At 39.0% G+C, this 7500-nt stretch overlaps 1 long non-coding RNA gene and 1 pseudogene across 1 annotated transcript in view; both read left to right on the top strand.

Annotated features, from left to right (window-relative positions):
* LOC110061399 (uncharacterized) overlaps positions 1 to 7500 on the top strand; it is a 54487-nt gene that overhangs the window by 37946 nt on the left and 9041 nt on the right. The gene's annotated exons all lie outside the window — the stretch shown is intronic.
* LOC149111692 (uncharacterized) lies at positions 3292 to 5009 on the top strand (annotated as a pseudogene).

Here is a 7500-nt window from a genome sequence, read left to right as displayed (position 1 = left end):
TCATACAAACATTTTAATTAGTGTTTATAAGACCAAGCTGACAGGTTGGCTTAATGTCTGTTACTTTAGTTCCGGTAGAACGCATGCACAAAAATAAAAATGGCAATGAAACTTACGTTGAAGCGTGCTTTAAAACCTTTCGGAAACAAAGAAATATCCACAGGGAACTATCGCTTTTATTACTATACTGCACTTAACCATTTATCCCAAACAACGTCCTCGTTCCAGTTGATCGAAAGCGTCGAATGCACTGTAATAAATCTTTAATTACTGCTGGTCTCTAAAGAACGGCTATCAGCCGCTTTGAAAAACAACCATAAGAGTCATACTTACAGCTAAGTGTTTTATCACCGGAAGTACCAAGTGTAACAAGCAGAGGAGACACCAATGACTTTTCAGGAGCCAGCGGAGTTAGGTTTTATGCTAGGATATTAATTATGGAGGCAGCGTGGCCTAGTGGTTAGGGCGCTGGATTTGTAATGCGGAGGTCCCGGGATCAAATCCTCCTCCCTGCCACCAGATGGACTTGTGTTTGATGGTCCCAGATTCAACTCCTCAGTCCACGCTTTGTAAATAGCCAACTGGTCAGTCTTCCGCCAGTTGGGATTTTTAACAAGTTTCTGTTCAATTCGCAATATTTGTTTGCTCATTTCAGTGTCCTCAATTAGCATAGTAGTGCTTAAGACTTTGACACTTAAATAAAGTGATTTATTTTTATTATTATTATTTTTTCGAAAAAGAAAAAAGTTGGCGATCGCGAAACAGAAGAATTCGGAGAGCGAAGCGATCGGGGGGGGACAGGAGAGGCTCCCTCGCTTCGTTGGGGCTCACCGGGAGCCTGTTCGCAGGCTCTAGTGAAGCCAGTAGGACGTAGGACTATTGGGGTTAGAATATTAGGAAAGGTACTCCAAGTAAGTGAGATGCTAGTTCCTGATCAAAAACGTGGCCTTCAGATGTCAATAATTTTGTAAGCTGGACGCAATATGACGGAGAGAGAGAAAAAGAAAAGAGACTGTAACAGAAATCTGGTAAACTTTTCATTGTTAACGCCGTTAACATCGTGTAGGGGTAACCTGGGGCGACTATAAACTCCCTTGCGGGGTAGGTGAGGTAAGTGACTCTTTGAAGATACTAAGAAATTGCCTCTTTCCCACTCCCCAGAGATTCTTTGGTACCTATTGGGTTTCAGTGGTCCTTTGCATATTCCAGGGGGTAAGGGAAAGTTTTTTGAAAACAAACATGGTGTCGCGTGTCGTGGTTTCGTAGATGGCAAAATTCTCAGTGTACTTAGAACCAAAACACACCTTTAAAGAGTTCGAAATGATAAGGAATAAGCATCAAGAAGACTCAACCGGTGGTGAAGAGGACGATAATGACTTTGAAGTAATGATATCCTTCTTCGAGTTGTAAGAAGGTCTGAATCAAAGGTTCTCCTGAATCGCTGCCGAATTCATGTAAAACAAAACCGAGCAACGGAACACTGTTGACAAGTTTAAAATGGATTATCTCTACGGTATGGAAATATCGCTAGTTCAAACGAATGCATCGCATATCTCTAGCATTCTCTTCTAGAGGAATTGTTTTGATGTTATTTATATAAACGTTTCAGCTGAATTTTGCGTTCTCGACAGCTGGACAATAACACGCATTTGGATAGCACAAATATACTTTTGGAGAACGCTTATATCCAAGTCACTTTTTTTCATGAACACGATCTTTACGTCGTTCACCTATTATAATTGAGTGAAGCTTGCTGGCTTCGCACTTTCCGTTCGGAACCGCTCGTTATCTACGGGACGCTTTTACTTGTAGAGTCACTCCAACCTCATTATAGAAGGGGTGAATATGTTTACGGATCGACGGATTTGGCCTTATAAAGCGCACGGTTTTGGATTTTTGCGGTAAATCGAGCGGATTCGAGGATTTTGAAAACACGGTGGATCGTGGATCAGCTGTGAATTTTGGCGCGGATTCCGGATTGTGCCTGTCTTGATGTTCGGATCTTTGGTCCTAAACGAAATTGGGATCATAGATCTTTCTTCAGCCATGGTCGGTATGTTAATGGGTTGGTCCAAATTATTTATTTTTTCGGACAAAGCTCATTTAAACTCTGGTGTTAGACTGTTATTGGAATTGTACTGTGTTATAGTCTCAAGCATGTTGCCTTCTTTACCATTTGTGCGAAATGACTACTAACAATGGCATTCACATTTACCTTTCCAGAAGTAATTGTGGTTTCGGATTTGAACAAAAATATTGGCGGATCGACGGATTTGCATACCCCTATTCACCCTCCCCCAACCCGCCCCCCCCCCCCCCCCTCCTTACTGCCGCTCTCTAAGACACATGTTTCTGTCACCGAAATATGCAAAATAAAGTCATATGCTATCTTTTTCTAGTGTTTTCCGTTAAACGGAGAACGAATTCAGAATTTGCAATGTTTACCTGTGGTAGTTATGAACGTCGCTCCTCTTAGTTAGAACATCTGCTTGTTTCTGTTTTAGAACACTGCTAGTCAAATTAAATATTCCTATGACAAGTTTCGGATGTAGTTATGTTAAGGACGCGAACTTGCAATTTAAGGAGAGATAAAGTTTTTTTCAGATACAAGTGTTTAATCAAAGTTTGAACTTTATTCTACACGTAAAAGCCAAGAAATTCAGGAGAATCGATCATAAACTCGATCACAAACTGAGCAGCTGGCAGGCGGCTTATTGACACTGATATTGAATGAACGAACAAAATTATTCATCCAGCATAAGAGCCAGACATTTATCTAAATGATCGTGAGCAAACACTCAATTTACCTTAAAGCTAATAACTATAACACTTTAGAGTAGCCTGCACAAGTTAATCAACTGGCTGATCTATAGATTGATTCATCAATCTGATTTGTAACGTTGTAAAACGCTTAGCAAGAGAAAATACCCTCATAATATGTAGTCCTGTTAAAAATTATGCGAGTCTTTTCCATACAGACGCGCAGATGCGGTTATTCTTGAATGTAGTATGCTGAAAATCGTGGACAGAAATTTCCTTTATTTCCTTCTAAACCATTACCCGGTTAAGAGAGATTTCGTCTAACGCCATACTGAACTGTGGATACAATGTTTCATATAGGCATCTTAAAGTGTCACAAAACCAAGTCTTAAGATCCTGTGAGATGCTTGTGCATTTGCTTGAAGTCTAGAGAAGAACAGCCTTTGATAGCGGTAAACGTTAATTCAGTTTTAACGAAATGGGAATATCAGATTAATTCATCTGGATTCATTACATCTCGATAAACGACACAGGGATGTCTGATCATGGGATTTGGTCCTCCTACATCCACAATCCCATCCCTTACCCCGCACCCGTTCCTCTGAATGTTCAGCTGCTGCCAGCGTACGCGTCTGTCGTGTTTGTTGGGGGAATGTTTATATTTTTGCCCTTTCCTGCTTGCTGTGAGCGTTTATATCGCCAAGAGTTACCTCGTGTTTCATCTTACGGAATACTAAGGTGAGTTTTATATATATATATATTTTTTTACTTTACCAGCCAGAGGCTTACGCAGATTATAGAATTTACGCCCACTTTTCATCCATCTGTGTCTCAAGTCTCTGCGGTAAAGCGAAACATATCGCAATCGATGTCATTCTGTTGACCTTGTTTTCTGTGGCTTTGCGTGACACTTTGTTCAGTCGTCGTGTTCTCGAGTTAGTATTTGTGTTCTCAACAACCTTCTTGATACGGATAACTTTTTGAAATCGACTTTTTGGACCTGGTGATGACAGCACGATTTTCATCTTCTATCAGCCATCTTAGATTTGACGCGAGGAAAACAAAAGTTAACGCTAACTTCCATGCACAAGTAACTGATCATGGAGCTTAGGTCTGTGATTGGTATGGATCAGTTTGCTTATAAGAAACATTGCAATACCCCGATGGCGCTTATAAAGTGTCAACATAATTGGCTCAGGTGACTAAATGATGATGTAGACTTTGTTCGAGTTCTGTCATTTGACTTTAGTAAAGCTTTTGACACTGTCTCTCACAAAATTGTCTGCGAAAAGTTGAAGGCTACTAATCTTAATCCATATATCATCAACTGGATTATCAGCTTCCTTGGCAACCGCAAACAAGGGGTCATTGTGGATGGAAAGATTACTGATTATGTTGATATTAACAGAGGAGTCCCACAGGGTACAGTCCTTGGGCCACTTTTATTCTCTCTGATGGTGAACGATATAAAGCTAGTTGATTCAAACAACGGGATCTCGAAATATGCTGATGATATCACTATTAGTGTACCTGTTAGAAGGAACTCTGACACGGTACTCGCAGAAGTTAAGAACCTTGAGAGCTGGGCAGCCAACAATAGGATGTCTTAAATTTGTCAAAAACGTGGGAAATGCTACTGCGTAGTAGAACTACTCAGCCTGCTCCTCCTCCAGTGCCTGGGATTGAGCGGAAAGAGTGGCCGAAACTTTTGGGAATTACCTTCCATGAAGATCCTTGTAATTGGGATCTTCATGTTGACAGTTCACTTTCTAGAGCTGCTAGTCGACTATGTATTCTTAGGGTATGCAAATATTATGGGTACACTAAAGATCAGCTCAGTAAACTCTTCGACTCTTTAATAATGTCATTATTTCTGTATGGATTAGCAGTGTGGGGCTCCGCCTATCATGGCAAATATTTAGATCGGATTGACACTTTTTTTCGGCGAGCCTATCGTTTTGGCTATACAAATAAGATCATTTTGATATCTGATGTTATAAAGAATAGGGACAGTGATCTTTTCAAAAGAATCACAAGTGGCACTGGCCATGTATTATATGACTTGCTCCCACCCAAACGTAACAGAGCTCTTAGAGAAAGGGGCCATGACTTCATACTCCCTAAAGTAAAAACGGAACGATTCAAACGGGCTTTTGTAAATAGATGTCTTTTTAAATTTATTTCTTAAAATTTCCTTGTAATACATATGATAGGTTTTTTCTAGTTTAGCTTAGCTTGTTATTGATTGTAAAGCCACACGTATGTTGTGACCGATTTCTTAATAAAGATTTCTACTACTACTACTACTACTATAATATTGTCTAAAAAATGTACAAAGTATTGCAACAAAGGAAAGTTCAAAATTTAGATCAAATTTTTTGCAAAATTTGGTTGCCATAACAATGTTCATCGCGATTCTATAAACAAAGAAATGTCATACAAATTTTTTTTCCAGATAGATTTTAGATCAAGTCAAAAAGTGTGGTAGAAGTTCCTTAAGATAGAAAGTTTTTAAGACGGAATCCACCAGAAGTTTGAGTAACAAGTAGATAAAAACTTTGTACCGAGATTATTACGGTATTATTATTATTATTATTATTATTATTATTATTATTATTATTATTATTATTATTGCAAAATTCTGCGCGGCAAATTTTGAAGTTCATATGAAGCATTTGAAATTACAGATGAAATGAAATTAATGATGAAATTCTGCACAATATCTCTGAACTTTGACATTTATTTTCTCAAGTTTCCATGGGAACTTATTTTCGGTGTTATTTGTATCGTTAGCTTTTAGAAAATGCAAAAAGGACTGTAATATACTTAAAATTACTCTGGTACAGGGTTTTTGTCTACTAAAAACGGAAGTTGCTCGATTTCCTATCGGATTTTGTCTTGACGGTTTCCGTTTCCGATTCTCTTGGTTCGAATGCAGTTTCAACTAGCACGTATAAATTTGCCAATGGTTTAATGTGCTCCCGTGCCAGGTATTAACTTAAACAATGAACGAACGGGAATTTGCTTGAAAGGAACAGAAGCTTTTCTGTGTAGTTTTGAGTCGGCAGGTGAATGAAAAATAGGTCCGGTATGTGTGCTACAGTGACTAAACATACCTGTAACTTACAGTGCAGACCTCGAACTCGGTTAGTTAAATGTAGTGACGTTTCCGTGTAATTCAAACAAAAAAAGAAGATGGAGGTGGATTGCGGTTGACTTTGTGACAGATATAAGGTTGAAATCGAAATTGCCATTCCTGACCAGTGAAATTTTGAATTTTTCAATCATTACTTTAGCTGTTTATGTGATAGATACTATCATTCATACCCTTAAATTTAACACTGATGAGTTGAAGATTTGAAGTACGTAACCTTTGGGGACAAGCGTCCCCTGGCATCCAATTCTTTGTAAAGATGTCAAAATATATATATTGCTTCACACCGAAAACAATACCGTCACTATGACAACCAAGTGTACTTACTTTTCCGCGAAACCGGTGGAATTGAAATAATTCGCATACTGCCAGATTGCGAATTAAAAACCAAGAGCGAGTATCAAGGGGAAAACAAGGATGTATTATTGTCATGTGAAACATTTTGAAGCGATTTTGATCGAGATTATGCCCGTTGAGCGGGTTATATTAAAAGCATCTGCAAAATAATATCTTCTGAGGGCAAAGTTTTGTGTTTTGAAATGCATGCTGACGAACAAAAACTTATTTGTTTTAACAGCCAACGATGGCATTAATACGGTGGCATTAACACTCATTTCTTATAAATCATTTCTTATACATTCCAACCAAGAATAGAGTGAAGAGTCAGCAATAAGGTCGCACTTGGCTTCATTAATATAATTGGATGAATCAACAAGCGACGCGACAGTCTTTTCCCAAGGCTAGTAATGCGATCGAAAATAAAATAAATTCACTGTCACTTACTGAAGTAGACAGGAGTATTTTTTTTTTTTTTTTTCATGTATCCGAGTACTTCTTAATTGCTTTTCGCCGGTCCTAGACAGATTTGCTAGCACAATTCTGTTGAAGAGCCTCCATGGTCCAAACCTTCCACCGAGGTTCTTCGCAAATAAACATCGTAATGACGTTGGTTTAACTTCTTAAATATGTAACAAACAGACAATTTACTGCCAGATGTTCTCCTCGATGTTAAAGGGGGTGATGAACCTTGTCGTTAAAGGCAAGACATGTCGAATATCTTAGATGGATGCTTCGGATTATAAAGGATTGTAGAGCGAAACGATCGACACCAACAAATTGTAGGATTCGTCGTAGCTTACGAAAAATCGGCTAACGCGCGCATTGCACGCCGGTCGGAGAGAGTCTTAAAGGCATGCGCAGTTTTAAAGCATATCGCCACCCAAGCATCGATGAAAATGAATCCTTCACATGCACAGTGTTCCTCTTGTGAAGCCACCTTAAATCAAGTAGAAATACCTGACGGGGTACGGGAGCATGTCATCGAAAGGCATTATCCTTCTACACTTCATGAAGAAATTGATCCGGGGCGATCGCTGTTTTTTGAAAATGCTATATCACCGCAGAGTCTCTTTAATAATGTTATCATTCAGCTTCGATCAGGTTTGCAATCAAGTAAGAAACAAGGCCGTCGCTACATCTACCACTACTCATTCAATTTTCCAGTTGGAGTCTTCCCTAACCAACAAGGAGGCTTCTGTGAAACTAACACGATAAAAATCGTCTGCGAATACACTATATGTCAACAA

Source organism: Orbicella faveolata, unplaced genomic scaffold (assembly GCF_042242905.1).
Source record: "Orbicella faveolata isolate gen_17 unplaced genomic scaffold, um_ofav_v1 contig_2, whole genome shotgun sequence".
Lineage (NCBI taxonomy): Eukaryota > Metazoa > Cnidaria > Anthozoa > Scleractinia > Merulinidae > Orbicella > Orbicella faveolata.
The sequence above is the reverse complement of the archived record's forward strand: the minus strand, read 5'-3'. Positions and strand labels throughout refer to the sequence as shown.